Raw genomic sequence first — 18,668 nt, 5'->3', positions numbered from 1 at the left:
TGTGGACAATGGTATATGATAATAATTTTGAAAATGTGCACTTACGTGAACGTGAGATTACGTTTACTTTTGCTGGCTGCTGGATTCAAAGATGGCGAGCCTCTTTGCGACATGAGCCGATGAACCCACGATACAGCTCCTTCGTTGGGTTTCCCGGCAACAAAGTTGCTGTACCGCGGGCTCACAGCGGTAAAAGACTAAGATACATACGTACTACCAGTCAGAGATGCCTGTGTGTATTAATGATCACAAGCATATGTGGGTGGCAGTAAACGAAGGAAAATAAACTAAAGAAAATTATGTTAGGAGGGCGGGGGGGGGGGTAGGTATATTTAGGCCTGTGGCCTAAAAAATTTTATTTTTCGTTTAATATACAACGTGAAATTTTTCGATTCAATCAAGTTGCATTTAAATAATAATAAACTAAGTTGAAATAAATACCCAAAATGTTTTTTGCGTTTCCAGATTTTATGCTCATTTTATATATAGCACGTCTTATACTGAACAAAAAAAAATAAATTTGCTACAAAATATTCTATTAAAATTTGTATATTTTCTTTTATGCTAATTTATTTTGATATTTATTATTTTATTTTATTATATTATCTATTATTTCAACTTAGATTATTATTATTTAAATGCAACTTGATTGCATCGGAAAATTTCACGTTGTATATTAAACGAAAGAAACGACCCAAAAAGGTTTTCGATTTTAGGTCGAAATATTGCATAGGCAGTATATTACCCTACTATCTATATACTAATACGCATATGTACATATTCGTACCGGCCAAATGGTGGGAGAACTACTGCCTCTCTCATTTTCAGTTCAAATAAAATATTGTTTCCCATTGTTGCCACTTACCTATATTGGTCTGTACCAAAATCTTAAAAAAGTTGTTCTAAAATAATTGTTAGTGCACAAAAAACTTTAAAGAGAAGTAATAACTAAACCGGCCTATTTTTTTGGACAAATTTTACTTACACGTAAATGCATAGGTCTTCATTTAACAGATTCTTTGTTTTTTATTTTAGATTTCAAAAAAAAAAAACATGAAATCACAAATAATGTGTCAACTTTTGTTCAAACTCACTAAATTTATTTATTTATAACAATTAATTGCAAATTTTACCCAAAATACTTTTTGCATTTCCAGATTTTATGCTCATTTTAGATATAGCACGTCTTATACTGAACAAAAAATAAATAAATTTGCTACAAAGATATAACGTAAAATTTGAATATCGATTCGGATGGATCAGCCTATGTGCATAGGCCTATTTTTGTTAAGAAATATTACTCTATTTGTTTATAATTAATAGAAAAAATTTTTTGTAAATTCGAAAATCTGTACAAATATCGAAATTGCCATGTGTAATACCCATTATGTTCACAAACAAACCCCCTGAATTCGAAACTCCAAAGCAGCATTGTCGCGTTGCTCAAATGTTTCATCTCTACATATGTATATATATGTACGCCCCAAATGGTGAGAGAACTACTGCCTTACTCATTTTCAGTTCAAATAAAATATTGTTTCCCATTGTTGCCACTTACCTATATTAGTCTGTACCAAAATCGTTAAAAAATCTTCTAAAATAATTGTTAGCGCACAAAAAAACTTTAAAGAGAAGTAATAACATAACCGGCCTATTTTGTTGGATAAATTTTACTTACACGTAAATGCATAGGTCTTTATTTAACAGATTCTTTGTTTTTTATTTTGGGTGCTTTCAAAAAAAACATGAAATCACAAATAATGAGTCAACTTTTGTTCAAACTCACTAAATTTATTTATTTGTAACAATTAATTGTAAATTTGACACAAAATGTTTTTTGCATTTCGATATTTTATGCTCATTTTAGATATACTAAACAAAAACTAAATAAATTTGCTAGAAAAATATTACATTAAAATTTGTATATTGTCTTTTATGCTAATTTCTTTTGATATTTCTTATTTTATTTTTGTACAAAACCGTGGTGGAAGCGGCGTGCACCCACGTAATTGTAAAAAAGTGTAGGTTTAGGAAAAAAGGAAGATAATAAGAACACAAGAAAGGTTTCGTGAATAAATGGAATTACAAATGGCTTTTCTATTAACTGTATAGAAATACAACAAGTGTTAAGAATTGGTTTAAAACATGTTGTGGACAATGGTATATGATAATAATTTTGAAAATGTGCGCTTACGTGAACGTGAGATTACGTTTACCTTTGCTGGCTGCTGGATTCAAAGAAGGCGAGCCTCTTTGCGACATGAGCCGTTGAATCCACGATACAGCTCCTTCGTTGGGTTTCCCGGCAACTAAATTGCTGTACCGCGGGCTCACTGCGGTAAAAATCTAAGATACATACGTACTACGACTTAGAAATGCCTGTGTGTATTAGTGATCACAAGCATATGTGGGTGACAGTAAACGAAGGAAACTAAACTAAAGAAAATTATGTTACGAGGGGGGGAGATATATTTAGGCCTGTGGCCTAAACATACCGGAATGCCACGTCATCGCACGTCCAGTAAGGCACCGTAACGCAATAAGGCCGTGCAGATGCGGACTGCAAGCACTGCACGCCAGATGGTTCACCTCACGTTTCGCTTTCCTGTGGAAAAAGAAAAGAGGTTATTAAGTATAAGTACGTGGTTTTGAATTCCGTGCATATTTACATAAATATATATTAGATTGCGCATGTGTGAGGCCTGAAGGTCGGATGTTTATTTTTGGTAGGCTCCCGGGACCACCAACCCGAACATGGTCGGTTGTGTTAAGAGGCCGCCAAATGTAGAGGCGGGTGTACCGCTCACCATCATTTCGGCGTATATGTCAGCGCCGAGTGTAAGCCGTATTTGTGATGAGCGGTAGAATTGCGGATGCGCCAGCCGCATGAATTCAAAGGGCGCGGCAATCTTCGGGTCCACATTGGACGGTGGACTCAAGCGGTAATGGCTTTCGACGACGGCTGCTTTTGTTGTTATGTGCGTCGACGCCCCGAATTTGCCGCGCAGTATGAGGGTGCATTGTCCATGTCCTTGGCGCTCCAATTGTAAGTCGCGTATTACCTCTGCATCAACGATCGTGCTGGTGGCGCAGGGATCAATAATGGCCCGAACCAGGTGTAAATGCCTACGCGATTCGATGCGTACGATGGCCCTTGGCGCAATGGTCACGAAAGGCCGCATGATGGGCGATGGAGTAGCCTGGAGCAGCCGCCCTGTCCGTGTTACCTCTTTCTTCCTCCGCCTTTGCTCTCTCCTCCTCCATTTCTTCCTCCTCCACCTGCTGAGCCCAGGATTTAGCCGGTCTCGAGAGGTTGATTGACAGCGCGTCGTCGGACGTGTTTTCTTCGCCGTTTGTGTTTGTCTCGTCGCATACCGGTCGACGCTCATCTAAATGAAGCGTGGGGTGGTGCTTCTCTTGCCACCCCTTGCAGCGATACTTTCTGTTACATTTGTTCACACGGTGAAAGGGCGACAAACAGTTTGTACAGTACTTATGTAGAAGTACTGCCCGCAACCTCTCTTCTGGAGTTTTTTTTTGGTATACTCCACAGAACCTAAGGCTAGGATCCCTGCCGCAGAGCTGGCAAGCAACGTCGAAACGATTTGCACCTCCCTCTGACTTGGCCAATAAGGTTTGGTAACGGGTCGTGATCTGAAAGAATATTGGTATCATAGATCATGCCCAAATTGAGGTTGGCGTAATGTTGTTTGGGTGGCGTAAACAAAAAGTCATATCAAATATATTTTCGCAAAAGAAAAAAATTTTTTATTGAAATAAAATTTAATTGATATAAAAGACTAAAGGTCATAAGTAAATACTTATGTGCGCGAAGAGCTGAAAAAATTTTTTATTGAAATAAAATTTAATTGGAGTGAAGGATTAAAGGCCGTAAATAAATACTTTTGTGCGCGAAGAGATGGAGAAAAAACGGATTTAGCACTCCACCATGCGATGTGGCTGGTGCTTTAGCGCATTTAATACATTTTATAATTCGACTTATGTCGGTAGATGTCGCCGAAGTAGTCTTAAAGTTATTTTAGATTTGTGGTGAACTTGATTTTCACAACAAGTGGCCTGCCACCAGACGGAACAGTTGGAAACCTGGCTGAAAAGGAATAAAGGACTGCATGTGCAGTTGCATTTTCAATAATTCAACGTTATTTTTGACGTATATCGTCGATAATGTTGAGATTCGTGGAGTTGAGTACTTTTTTTTTTTAAATCTCGACCGAATGAATGATTGGGAGAGATATGTGGCATGTAGCGCGTGTAGCGCGCATGAGGCCTAATGTCGGCATTGCCATGCATTCACAGTCAGAAATGAAGTGTAGAAATTTGACATTTGCTACAATTTTTCATTTCCTGAATGAAAAAAATCATTGATTTAAAACACGCGGTGGTGAGTAGGAATTGTTGCAAATTAGATTGTATTTTTTATTAATTGAGTTCCTTATTTTCTTTTCAGATGGAAATATGTATAAAACGGCCTTTTCGTATTATATATTGCATATTGGGATTATTTGTGCCATTCAATTCGACAAGAAAATATGTTGACTTTCTATTATTATTACTGCACATGAAGATCATCATATACGCTTTTGTGATAATGTTTTGGGGACATTAATACATTCGATGGGGCACATTTGGAACCGGTGACATCGTTGGGTGTTGATGCGCATTTCACCACCTTGTGTGAGAAATTGACGTAATTGAAAGCAGGTACGTGTATCTTTGACAAAGTATTAGGACTTTGGGTGGCACTACGCAGTCGGGATGCGAACGTTTCATATCGCCCGTATGTCAACTTTGAGAATTTCAGCTAAATATTTCCATTTGGGGCAGGGTTCAGGTTCGAACCCACCTTGTGCATTGTAAACGTGCTCTTTGGATAAATTGAATATTTGCTCAGCTGAATCTAAAAGCGTACAACCTGAATTACTAAGTGCATACTCTGTAGTGCGATAACGTTTGGTTAGTGCATAAGCGGCCACTGCATCATGATATATATTGGAAACCATAAGATTGCGTAAAATTTTCAAATCAGCTACTATCAATTTAGTCTGCGAATTCAATTGATGCCAAATACAGTCCAGCTGCGCTTGCAGTTTTTTTTGGACATTTTTTTTTTGTTGTACAATTCTCTACTGTGATCTCTTCCAATTCGACCAATCGGTTTGTACGCTTAATTCCACGCACTAAATAATTCATTATATCAAGCAAATGTGTTTGTGTTATCGTCATTTCGTCGTTTTTGCCTCATAAGGCTTCAGTGATTGTTGTACAATAGCATGAAAACGTGGCCAAATAAATAATTGTTTTACAAGCAAATTACGCATAGCGCTAAAATCATCAGTGATTTTATTCCATTTCAACGAGTAGCGAAGGGGGTGTTATAACTAAAGTTAATACATAGATAGTATAAAGATGACGAACTCTTGGCTGAACGTGCTCAGCATGTACTTCATGTGACAGCAAACCAATCCCAGCTAGCGCCACCTTTCTTTGCTTCAGCCGCCAACTTGGAATACCTCAAGCGTGAAGTAACTGGCGAAAAGAAAAAATGTTGCCGTCATCACATTGAATCGCCCCAAAGCACTCACCGCCTTGTACAATGGTCTTATGACTGAGCTGAGTAAAACTCTGCAGACCTATGAACAAGACAGCAGTATTGCCGCCATTGTCATCACTGGCAGTGAAAAGGCATTCGCTGCAGGTGCTGATATTAAGGAATGGGAATGTATTAAGGGTAATTTGCTTAGCGATTGGTCGCAGGTTGTACGCTGTCAGAAACCTATTATTGCTGCTGTAAATGGTTATGCATTGGGTGGTGGTTGCGAATTGGCTATGATGTGTGACATCATATATGCTGGTGATAAAGCGAAGAAAAGTTGGGTTTGGTTAGTAAAGTGGTGCCCGCGGATCAGTTGGTCAATGAGGCAGTTAAATTGGGTGAAAAGATTGGCACACACTCCGGTTTGACTGTACAGTTGTGCAAGGAGGCTGTGAGTACAAAGTATGAAACTACATTGCAGGAAGGTCTTAAGTTCTAACGTCGCACTTTCCATGCAACATTCTCACCTGAAAATCGCAAGGAAGGTATGACCGCTTTCGTCGAGAAGCGTCCGGCGAATTTTAAAAACAATTAATACCTCACGTTGAGTAGAGGGTAAAGCAATTACCTGGAACTGAATGCCAGCTTCTGCATTTATATCTATTACTTGATACTACTATGATTACTTTTATTTTTGCCAGTAAATTTGTATCGCTTACAATGTTTTTAAAAACAGAAAAGTGATTAAAGAAATTTTTTTGTAGGAAAGTAGTTATTGATGTAAAGAAATAGTTTGTTAAATAAACCCAAAGTATGTTAAATCCAACGGAAACTTCGGCGCTGTTGAAAGATGTTTTATAAAACCAGTTTTATTACTCATACGAGAAAGACGCAAAGCAAATGCTTCTTGACAGGATTCAATAATGGTGTGTGCGCGTAGCACAACGATACCCGTTATTAGCTCAATGGGTATACGACGCTTTAAGAGATCAACAACTAGAATTCGTGTGCTTATGAATTGAATGTCGCCTTCCAAGTAAACGTGTTCTCTTTCCGTAGCTGTGTTCGCTACTTCATGTACATATTTCTGTTCCAATTTAGACTTATAATAATGCTCCTCCCAATCTGAACAATTTATTACAAGCACTACATTGCCTGGATCGCTGTACACTTTTAATATATTTGTAAGTACGCGACCGTAGTGTAAACCCTTTGCGCAAACTAGCAAACCATCAGAGTTCACCATATCCAAAAAAATTTGCCGTTCATTTGTATATGCTTATGTTGGAGGTATTCTTCAGCGTTCATAATATTTGCTGAAGTTTCATCATCGCCTTGGAATCCAGATTCCTCTTGATTTGCCGGGGATTTGCTTCCCTCATGGCCAGCCGATTCACCGGCATTATTTCTTTGCGCGATTTCGCTATTTGAACTTGATTCTGTCCTAGCTTCCATGCTTCTCATGCTATACTTACTACAGCTGGGTTTATCGTCATCTTCACAATCCATATTTATTGATAAATATAAGTAAATTGATCTAACTGGTTTTAACCAAAGGTGCCGAAATTGAAAGAACTGTGAATTTGTTTATGGTAGTAGGATACAAAACTTTGTCGAGCGCATGACCCATTTGGAGCAAAAGCAAAAAGTGCTCTTATATATGTGGGCGTTGAATGCAAAAAAAAAACGCATACTCAATAAAGGATACAATATCTGTAGGCATGTATATATACTTTTATAAAGGTAGAATTATTGTAGAGTATATATAAGTGTAAATTAATGGCGTGTCGCTGGCAGGCGGCAAAACTATTAAAGATTGAATGTCCTGCTAGATCCATGCTGTTACTGTCTATAAATAAGAGGTAAATGGCAGTGAGGATAATACAGATGAGCTTATCATCAGATTTATGTATGGAGGTACATAATGTTTGTATGTATGCTATTTCGTATGCCAAAATACATTGACCTGCTCAGATCATGGAATAAAAAGGACATTAAAATTGGGACAATTTAAAATTACTTATTAGGGATTCAATAACACTAAAGCTGTTGTGGCAAACTGAAAATAGTTTTTATATCATATTATGGAATCATATTTGAACCAAATGTGGTTACTTGAGGTGATCAACTATTTTTAACCATTTTTCATTCAGCTTTCTGAATCTGTCCTGATTATCTTTGTTGAGTGAGGCATGAATATGATACTTGTTAAAACTTAACTATTTTTGAACAATTGCGTGGTGGCTGCGGCGCACCCACGTAATCGTTGGAAAAAGTATTATGTGGCAGACAGTGTATCTGCGTTAGGGTTCTGTTGACCTCGCTCGGGGTGAACGAGAGCTGGGTTGTCGTTCTGGCGTCCTCGCTATGGGTTAGTGAGTGAATTGTTGGACAATTGTTCAGAATAACGTTCGTTCTGTTTGGGATAGACACATATGGGCTTTTCTGGTTAGTTGTTCTCGTCGTTGGGCGGAAGTAGTACCAGTTTCGCGATTGGTCGGGTAATTTGTCCCTTAATTGTATTGACGTCAACAACACGTACACGGTTATCGGAACCTGGGTGTGTTTTGACGATTCTCCCCATTCTCCATTCGTTTGATTGCAGGTTATCCTCCTTTATGACGACTAGGTCCCCGGGTTTCAGTTGGACTGTGGATGTTTCCACTTATATCGTTTTTGGATTTCGGTGAGATATTCCGGTTGCCATCTTTTGCAAAGGTTTGATGAAGGGCTTTCATCTTTTGCCATCGGTTTACAATTGGGGCAGGATTTTCACTACAATCGAGCTCAGGTGGAGCTAAAAAATGCCCACCTACGAGAAAGTGGCCTGGAGTAAAGGTCGGAAGGGTCGTTGGATGAGGGACTGAGGGGCCCAGAGTTGAGGCAGGCCTCAATTCGACATAAGATGGTAGTAAACTCCTCAAAAGTATATTTATGATCGGACGCGCTCTTTTTAAAATGGGTCTTAAAACTTTTTACCCCCGCTTCCCACAAACCTCCCATGTTAGGAGCGCTTGGCGGTATAAAATGCCATTCTAAAATGTGATGGCTTTATTTATTCAATGTTCCGTCCCTTGCTTCACCCAGAAATGCTTTAAACTCGGATCGTAAAGATCGCGAAGCTCCGACAAAGTTAGTACCATTGTCGGAGGAAAGGTTTTTCGGACAGCCTCGTCTAGATACAAATCTGGCGAAGGCAGCTAGGAAGGACCCGGTACTAAGGTCGTTTGTCGCTTCTAGATGGATGGCTTTCGTCGAAAAGCAGAAGAACAGACAAACATATCCTTTTAAAATTCGACATCCCCTCCCTCGGTAGGATTTTATATCGAATGGTCCCGCGAAATCTACCCCAGTGTTGGTGAAGGCCGTAGTAAAGGTGGTGCGCTCTTTCGGAAGAATGGGACTCCTTGTATAATCTTCCTCCTTACGCTAATCGGTTAAAACTAATAAATCTTCCCACCCTTGCTAGTCGTAGAGAAATGCTAGGTGTACTATTTATGGCTAAACTATTAAATGGGTCGATTTCAAGCCCATTTATTTTGAACGAAGTAAACTTGAATGTTCCATGCCGCGTTCCAAGGCATTATAAACCTTTAATTCTTAAACAATGCAGAAACAATTTCCAACTAAACGAACCTTTTCTACGTTTGTGTGAAGATTATAACTCTCACTCGAGAATAATCGATGTTTCGGACTCGCTCTTTATCATAAAAAAAAGGTTCTATCTTCTCTTAATAATTAAAGAATGATATGCATACTTTTAACTATTGTATTTGTGAATCTATATTTCACAGCTGATGAGTTTCTCTGTAGCTGAGCAGTTTTAGATCTCGGCGCTTAAGAAGCAACTGCCTCTCAAAGACTCGGTAACAATAAAAATTATCTAATGTAATATCTAATCTAACCAATGTCTATATATAGGATAGGATAGGTTAGGTGGTAGCTGCCCTGATAAGGATAGCTCACTTGGACAACACGAAGGTCCGTTGTGATACCACATACACCAAACATAACGGTGACCTAGATCCAGCTACTTAGAGAATCGTTGGGTAGCAACGATAAAGCTCCGAATGATACCGATCTCAACTTTGGATATATCCTCGGGAGATCCAAGTGAGTCGCGACCGAAGTACTTTCGCCTAATTCTGGCAAAAGCTGGACAATCAAGCATAAAGTGATTTGGTGATTCCACCTCATCATCCTCCATACAGCTGCAGCAGGATGGAGTTTCCAGTATATTGAGACGTACCGCATGGATACCCATGGGACAGTGCCCTGTCAAAACCCCAATGACCATTGATAGGTGAGCCTTAGTGAACCCAATTATTTCAGCAGACCTCCTGCCATCCACTTTCGGCCAGAAAGATCTTGCTACCCTGCAAGACGTGGTATCCGCCCAACGTTTGCTGAGCTGATTCGAGGCCCAGCTATGGAGGAGCAATCCACAGGTGGCCAGCGGGATCCCGAAGTCCCTACAGCCATCTTCATCCGGTTCAGTTGTACCGATGCGGGCTAAGAGATCCGCTTGACAGTTACCCGGGATATCACTATGGCCCGGGACCCAGATAATCTTAATTGTAAAATAATTCGATGCAATCGCAAGCGAGGTCAGGCACTCCCAGACCACCCTCGATCGCACTGTAGTTGAGCTCAAGGCCTTGATAGCCGATTGGCTATCAGAGTAGATGTTAAATTCCCTAACCGTGGTAGCACTGGATAGCATTCCATCCACCGCATCCTTAATCGCAGCAATTTCCGCTTGGAATACACTGCAGTGATCAGCCAACTTAAACTTGCGGCTTAAATTTAGCTCTTGACAAAAGACCCCCCCACCAACCTTTCCATCCAGCTTTGACCCATCCGTGAACAAGTTAACCGGTCCCATGCCCCAGATAATTCCTCTTCCCCAATCCTCTCTCTCTGGAATAACTGGGGTGAAGGTTGTATAGGGAGCTGTTAACGGCATACAGTAGTCCGTTCTGTCCGGGATGAAGTCGAAACTGGTAAGAAGGCTAGAGTGTCCGCGGTCAGAAAGTCTATATCCCATATCACGAAGCCTGACCAACGACCTTGCCGCGGCCGCCTTTCCCGCAATATCTACTGGGTATATGTTCAGCATGACGTTCAGTGCCAAGGTAGGCGTTGTTCTGAGAGCGCCACTGATACCGATCAGCGCCGTCCGTTGCACTGACACTAACATTTTGGAGGTGCTCGCCGTGTCCAGTGCTTTCCACCAGACCAGCACCCCATATAGCAGAATCGGTTTGACCACCATCTCATAAAGTCAGTGTACTATTCTTGGCGAGAGTCCCCATCTCTTTCCGATAGCTCCTCTGCAGCAGTACAAGGCAATGGCGGCCTTCCTGGCCCGATCTTCCACATTGGGTCTCCAGGACAGTTTCTTGTCCAAAACAATCCCCAAATATTTAACCCTATCAGAAAGTACCAACGGTACCCCTCCAATCGAGGGAGTTCTGAAATCGGGCACCTTATATCTTCTTGTGAAAAGGACCAATTCCGTTTTTCCCGGGTTGACCGCCAATCCACATGATTCAGCCCACCTAGCCACAGTATCCAGGTAGCCCTGAAGAACATCGCGCAGGGCGCCCAGAAATTTGCCTCTGACTAGGACAGCGAGGTCATCTGCATAGGCAACCACCCGACAACCATTGGCTTCCAGCTCCACAAGAAGCTCGTTGACTACCAAAACCCAGAGGAGAGGAGATAGGACACCCCCCTGTGGCGTGCCCCTGCACACCTTCCTCTTAATTATGGCCCCTCCCCACTCCGCTGCGACAATTCTGCCGCATAGAAGTTTGCTAATAAATTCAACCAGAGCCGCCTCGACTCCTAAACCCACCAGAGCTCTTTCGATTGACCCGGGTAAGACATTGTTAAAAGCTCCCTCGATGTCTAGAAAGGCACCCAGAGCATACTCTTTGTGTTCTAGGGACCCCTCTATTTGCTTTACAATCGAATGGAGAGCCGTTTCCGTCGATCTGCCCTTGCAGTACGCATGTTGTGAAGCCGACAGTAACCCCCGAGGTATCCTTTCCCGTAGGTACAGGTCAATCAACCGCTCAAACGTCTTAAGAAGAAACGACGAGAGACGGATTGGCCTGAAATCCTTAGGTGATACATGAGAGCTTCTGCCGGCCTTCGGAATGAAAATAACCCTAACCGTGTGCCAAGACTTCGGGATATAGTTAAGCCTGAGGCAGTTAGTATATATGATGGCCAACCAGCGGCAGGAAATCCCCAAAGACCTTTGAAGCTGCGCAGGAATGATTCCATCCGGGCCCGGAGACTTATAGGCTTGAACGACCCTATAGCCCAGGTTATCTGACTTTCCCGTATTGGAATGGCAGGCACTTCTGCATGGCCAACGACCGCCGACCATGCAGGCGAAGATCCCTGCGCAACTGGGACATCGGGAAAATGATTGTCCAGTAAAAGCCTTAGGGACTCCTCGCTACTCATCGACCAGTCCCCACCATCATCTCTCAGATACCCCAGAGGAGCGGGGTTCCTAGAGAGTATTTTTCTAAATCTCGCGGATTCATTGCAGCCTTCTACGTTTTCGCAGAAGCTTCGCCATGCATCTCGCTTGGCTATCCTTATTTCATATTTATAAATCCCCAGACTCACCTTATAGAGCTCCCAGTCCGAGGGTAATTTACTCCTCCTGGCTCTGTTGAAGAGCCGCCGACTGGACGCTCTTAGGTCGTCAAGAGAATCCGACCACCAGGGCGGCTTGCCCTTCCCCCTGTAAGTTTTCAATGGGCAGGACAGCTGAAAGGCGCTATTGCTTGCCGAGGTGAAGTTTTCCACCAGAACGTCTATCTCAGATTCGGACAGGCCCGAACTAATGATAGGCACCGCAGGCAGTAGCTCTCCCAGCTTCCTACAATACAAGTCCCAGTTAGTACTTTTAGGGTTCCTAAAAGATATTTTACCGGGACGTTCTTCGTTCACTGAGAACTGAATATATCGGTGATCAGAGAAGGAGTGCTCGTTGAGAACCCTCCATCCAGATATCCGACCTTCCAGTTCTCTACTAACCAGGGTGAGGTCCAGGACCTCCTCCCTTAACGCAGTAATAAAAGTCGGGTCATTCCCCCTATTACATATACAAAGTCCCTCATCTACAATAAAAGTAAATAAAGACTCACCTCTAGTGTTGGTATCCGAGCTTCCCCAAATGCTATGATGGGCATTTGCATCGGCACCGATGATCACGCCAACACCTCTCCGCCTTGCTTCAGCGGTGATTTCACCCAGTATCGCAGGTGGTGGTCCCACTACGTCCCCGTGGGGCATGTACGCTGAGACCACCCACATTTCATTACTTCCTCGCTCGAGGCAGACCGTGGTTACGTCAGCATTGCTGAAATTAGAGAGAATAAAAGCTTTAATCTCTTTTTTAACAAGCACACAGGATCTAGGCCTACTTGCCTCCCCATGCACCAAGGTGTTGAATTTTCCAGTCCTTAATCCAGAAATCTTACTGCCGTTACTACTCAGCCACGGCTCCTGGACAAGGACTATATCCACTCCGCCTTTTTCAAGGCAGAGCAACAAATTTGCGGAAGCCGCCTTAGAGTGCTGAAGATTGATTTGACGGATTTCCATCAAAAGCGCTCTTCTTCCGCACCCCATGTCTATATATTAATATGCTAACAAAATTTCCATACAATCAATAGACAGGCTGTTTCGCATAGTTAGCGTACGTAAAATCATAAAAATGTTATATGAATCGATTCGTATGGATCAGCCGCAGTGCATAGGCTTATTTTTGTTAACATATATTACTCTATTTGTTTATAATTAATAGAAACATTTTTTGTAAATTCGAAAATCTGTGCAAATATCGAAATTGCTATTTGTAATACCCATTATGTTCACAAACCCCCCTGAATTCGAAACTCCAATAGCTGCATTGTCGCGTTGCTCAAATGTTTCATCTCTACATATGTATATATTCGAACGCACCAAACGGTGAGAGAACTACAGCTTCACTCATTTTCAGTTCATATAAAATGTTGTTTCCCATTGTTGCCACTTACCTATATTGGTTTGTACCAAAATCCTTAAAAAATTGTTCTAAAATAATTGTTAGCGCACAAAAAAACTTTAAACAGAAGTAATAACATAACCGGACTATTTTTTTGGACAAATTTTGCTTACACGTAAATGCATAGGTCTATATTTAACATATTCTTTGTTTTTTATTTTAGGTGCTTTCAAAAAAACATGAAATCACAAATAATGAGTCAACTTTTGTTCAAACTCACTAAATTTATTTATTTATAACAATTAATTACAAATTTGACCCAAAATATTTTTTGGATTTCCAGATTTTTTGCTTGTTTTATATATAGCACGTCTTATACTGCAGCAAAAAATCCTTAAAAAATTGTTCTAAAATAATTGTTAGCTTAACCGGCCTATTTTTTTGGACAAACTTTAGTTACACGTATTGGGTCTGTTTTTTTTTCGTTTAATATGCAACGTGAAATTTTCCGATTCAATCAAGTTGCATTTAAATAATAATAAACTAAGTTGAAATAAAAGATAAGACCCAAAATGTTTTTTTGCATTTCCAGATTTTATGCTCAGTTTATATATAGCACGTCTTATACTGAACAAAAAATAAATAAATTTGCTACAAAGATATTACATTAAAATTTGTATATTGTCTTTTATGCTAATTTATTTTGATATTTCTTATTTTATTTTATTATATTATCTTTTATTTCAACTTAGTTTATTATTATTTAAATGCAACTTGATTGCATCGGAAAATTTTACGTTGTACAAAAAAAAACAAAAATAAATAAATAAAAAAAAAAATACGAAAAAACGACCCAAAAAGGTTTTCGATTTTAGGTCGAAATATTGCATAGGCCGTATATTACCCTACTATCTACATACTAATACGCATATGTACATATTCGTACCGGCCAAATGGTGAGAGAACTACTGCCTCTCTCATTTTCAGTGCAAATAAAACATTGTTTTCCATTGTTGCCACTTACCTATATTGGTCTGTACCAAAATCTTTAAAAAATTGTTCTAAAATAATTGTTAGCGCACAAAAAAACTTTAAAGAGAAGTAATAACTTAACCGGCCTATTTGTTTGGACAAATTTTACTTACACGTAAATGCATAGGTCTTTATTTAACAGATTCTTTTTTTTATTTTAGGTGCTTTCAAAAAAACATGAAATCGTAAATAATGGGTCAACTTTTGTTCAAATTCACTAAATTTATTTATTTATAACCATTAATTGCAAATTAGACCCAAAATGTTTTTTGCATTTCCAGATTTTTTGCTCATTTTAGATATAGCACGTTTTATACTGAAAAAAAAAAAATAAATTTGCTACAAAGATATAACGAAAAATTTGTATATTGTCTTTTATGCTTATTTATTTTGATATTTCTTATTTTATTTTATTATATTATCTTATATTCCAACTTAATTTATTATTATTAAAAAAGTTTTCGATTTTAGGTCGAAATATTGCATACTGCCTACCCACTATCTATATATTAATACGCTAACAAAATTTCCATACAATTAATTGACAGGCTGTTTCGCATAGTTAGCGTACGTAAAATCATATAAAAGTTATACTAGTCGATTCGTGTGGATCAGCCGCAGTGCATAGGCCTATTTTTGTTAACTAATATTACTCTATTTGTTTATAATTAATAGAAAAAGGTTTTGGTAAATTCGAAAATCTGTGCAATTATCGAAATTGCCATCTGTAATACCCATTATGTTCACAAACCCCCCTGAATTCGAAACTCCAATAGCTGCATTGTCGCGTTGCTCAAATGTTTCATCTCTACATATGTATATATTCGAACGCGCCAAACGGTGAGAGAACTACTGCTTCACTCATTTTCAGTTCAAATAAAATATTGTCTCCCATTGTTGCCACTTACATATATTGGTCTGTACCAAGATCCTAAAAAAATGGTTCTAAAATAATTGTTAGCGCACAAAAAAACTTTAAACAGAAGTAATAACATAACCGGCCTATTTCGTTGGACAAATTTTACTTACACTTAAATGCATAGGTCTTTATTTAACAGATTCTTTGTTTTTTATTTTGGGTGCTTTCAAAAAAAAAAACATGAAATCACAAATAATGAGTCAACTTTTGTTCAAACTCACTAAATTTATTTATTTATAACAATTAATTGCAAATTTTACCCAAAATGCTTTTTGCATTTCCAGATTTTATGCTCATTTTAGATATAGCACGTCTTATACTGAACAAAAAATAAATAAATTTGCTACAAAGATATTAAAGTTCCGAGTAATTTGAATGCTGAATAACGACTGACTTTATTTTGTACGAACGAATGTTTTGCAAAAGAGAAATGAAAAATGATAGACATGGTTGCATTTACATATGATTGTAATATAAAGTACATGTTAAATTAAACGTTCTGACCATGAACAACTTCGCCTCCGCAACACCCCCTCTCGAAGTAGAGAATGTACCAATTCATGTGCTGCGTTCGACAAGACCCAAATTCGTTGAACAGATATTATGTTTCATTTGCGTAAGACCCTTAGTTAGCATGTCCGCTGGCATTTCTTGTGTTGACATATACTTTATTATGATCGATTTATCTTGCACGCAGTCACGGATAAAATGATGAGGATGGAAATTCGAAGATGTGGCCAGCTTGTGCGCGCTTTGATTATCATTGAATAACTTTACGCTGGCGCAATCGATTCCCAATTCGCTCAATGCAGATTTCAAATATAAAGATTCTTTAGTAGCTTCAGTTAGTGCGATGTACTCCGACTCTGTGCTTGAAAGAGAGACGGTACGTTGCTTACGTGCTTCCCAACTTATGGAAGACCCGGCGAAAATAAATGCAAAACCGGAATAAGAGCGCCTGTCGGCAGAATTTGCGCCCCAATCGGCGTCAACAACGCCATACAACTCCGCACCTGTATTTTTGTACAATAAACCTTTTTGTAGTGTACCTTTAATGTAACGCAGAATTCTCTTTGCCGACTTTCAATGCTCTTCGTTATAGTTGCTGTTAAATTGGCTCATGAAGTTGACAGCAAACGATATGTCAGGTCTGGTATATACCGCCAGATACATTAATGCGCCAATTAGATTTTGATACGGATATTTTGCCATTATAGCTTCATCTTTCGTTTCGGGCATAGTGAGTTTGCAATTCGCTTCAATTGGCGTTTTCGAAGGATTGCAATCTGACATGCCGAACCTATCTAATACTGATTCTGCATACGATTGTTGTGATATAAATATCTCACTCTTCTCCTGATTCTGGTAAAAATCTATGCCAAGGCATCGGTTGACCCTCCCGGTGTCCTTCATGTCGAAATGCTGTGAAAGTCTTATCTTTGTATCTTTTAACCAATTATCGTTGTTCGAAGCTAGCAGCAAATCGTCCACGTATATTACCACCAACATGATAGAATCGCCTTCACGGCGCACGTAAAAACATGGATCAAATTTCGTTGGTTCCAAACCAATCTTGCTTAGGATAAGTGATAATTTTTGGTACCACATTAACCCTGACTGACGCAAACCATAGAGTGCTTTTGAGACTAAACACGTAGGATTGCTTTGTTGTAGTGATACTCGCCACTCTTCTGCTGTTTGCTTAATCTCTTTGCTGTGCTTCGTCAAACCTTTTGAGCCAACAGGTTTACCACGTTGAATTTTCTTTAATACGCTCATAAGCAGATCAGGAACGTCCATATAGATTTTCTCATCCAGATCCCCGTTCAAATATGCGGTAATCACATCCATCTGATGTATCTGAAGATTTAGCTCTGCGGCCAACGCCGTAAACAATCGCACTGATGTTGATCGTACGACCGGGGATGAGATGTCATGAAAATCTTCGCCTGGACGTTGAGCGTAGCCTTTTGCTACAAGTCTAACTTTCTTTAAATTATTGTCTTTAGTACGAAATACGAGTTTGTTGCCTATAATTTTACGATCTGAAGGTTTTTCAGCAATTTGCCAAGTTTTGTTTCGAATATGCGCCAAAAATTCGTCTTCAAGCGCATTCAACCACATAGACGCTTCGTCGGTTTTCAGATCCTCTGCCAAAGTTTGGGGATCATCAGTGACAAGGCCTGCTGATTCTTCATTGCATTCGAAGAAATCATCTGAATCTGCCTCACTCCGCTCACCGCTTTCAACTGTTTCATGATAAACTTTTCGTGGCCTACCTCGATGATCAGTGCGCAAATGGGTTGGACGACCTCTACCACGTCGAGCCTCCCCCCCACCTAATTCAACTATAGGTTCATCTGACAATTCTTCGTCACCGTTGTGAGTATTCGTATTATTTTCTAACAAAATATCGATTTTACCATTATCGCCGATATTTTCGCTATCGTATTCAAAATCCTCAAAAGTTCCTTCAAAACCCGCTTTGTCAATTAATTTTACATCGCGGCTTATAATAACACGCTTTTTTGTTTTCGAGTATAGACGGTACGCCTTTGAATCATCGCAATAGCCCACGAATATACACGGTTCCGCGCGCGAGTCAAATTTTCCTTTCGCCGGATTTTTATTTAATGCATACGCTTTTGTACCGAATATTTTCATATATGCCACGGTCGGATTTCGATTTGTCCATGCTCTATATGGCACTTCACCCGTCGTTCTTGTTACACAACGATTTCTTATATAACATGCCGTGTTCACCGCTTCGGCCCAAAATGGTGGAGGTGCATTTGCATGCTTCATCATGCACCTGGCCATTTCAACGAGGGTTCGATTCTTACGCTCCGCCAAACCGTTCTGTTGCGGAGTATACGGTGCTGTAAGACGACGTTTAATACCGCACTCACTAAGAAAATTGTCAAATTTTTCATTACAATATTCGCGGCCGTTATCAGACTGCAAAGCTTTTATTTTCTTTCCCGTAAATGTTTCAACTTTAGCTTTATACTGCTTGAAAACATTTAGCACGTCCGATTTGTTGTTTATGAAATAAATTTCACACCATCTGGACTTTTCGTCTATAAAAGTAACAAAATATTTTGCACCGCCATTGGAGGCATGTCTCATTGGCCCACATACGTCACTAT

The 18,668-nt window shown here is 39.7% G+C and overlaps 1 pseudogene; it reads right to left on the bottom strand.

Annotated features, from left to right (window-relative positions):
- Positions 1 to 4,589: 4,589 nt before the first annotated feature.
- Positions 4,590 to 7,063, bottom strand: LOC137235201 (DNA repair endonuclease XPF-like; annotated as a pseudogene).
- Between the last annotated feature and the right edge of the window lie 11,605 nt (positions 7,064 to 18,668).

This window comes from Eurosta solidaginis, chromosome X (genome assembly GCF_040869045.1).
Source record: "Eurosta solidaginis isolate ZX-2024a chromosome X, ASM4086904v1, whole genome shotgun sequence".
Classification (NCBI taxonomy): domain Eukaryota; kingdom Metazoa; phylum Arthropoda; class Insecta; order Diptera; family Tephritidae; genus Eurosta; species Eurosta solidaginis.
This window is presented reverse-complemented; position numbering and strand designations above follow the sequence as displayed.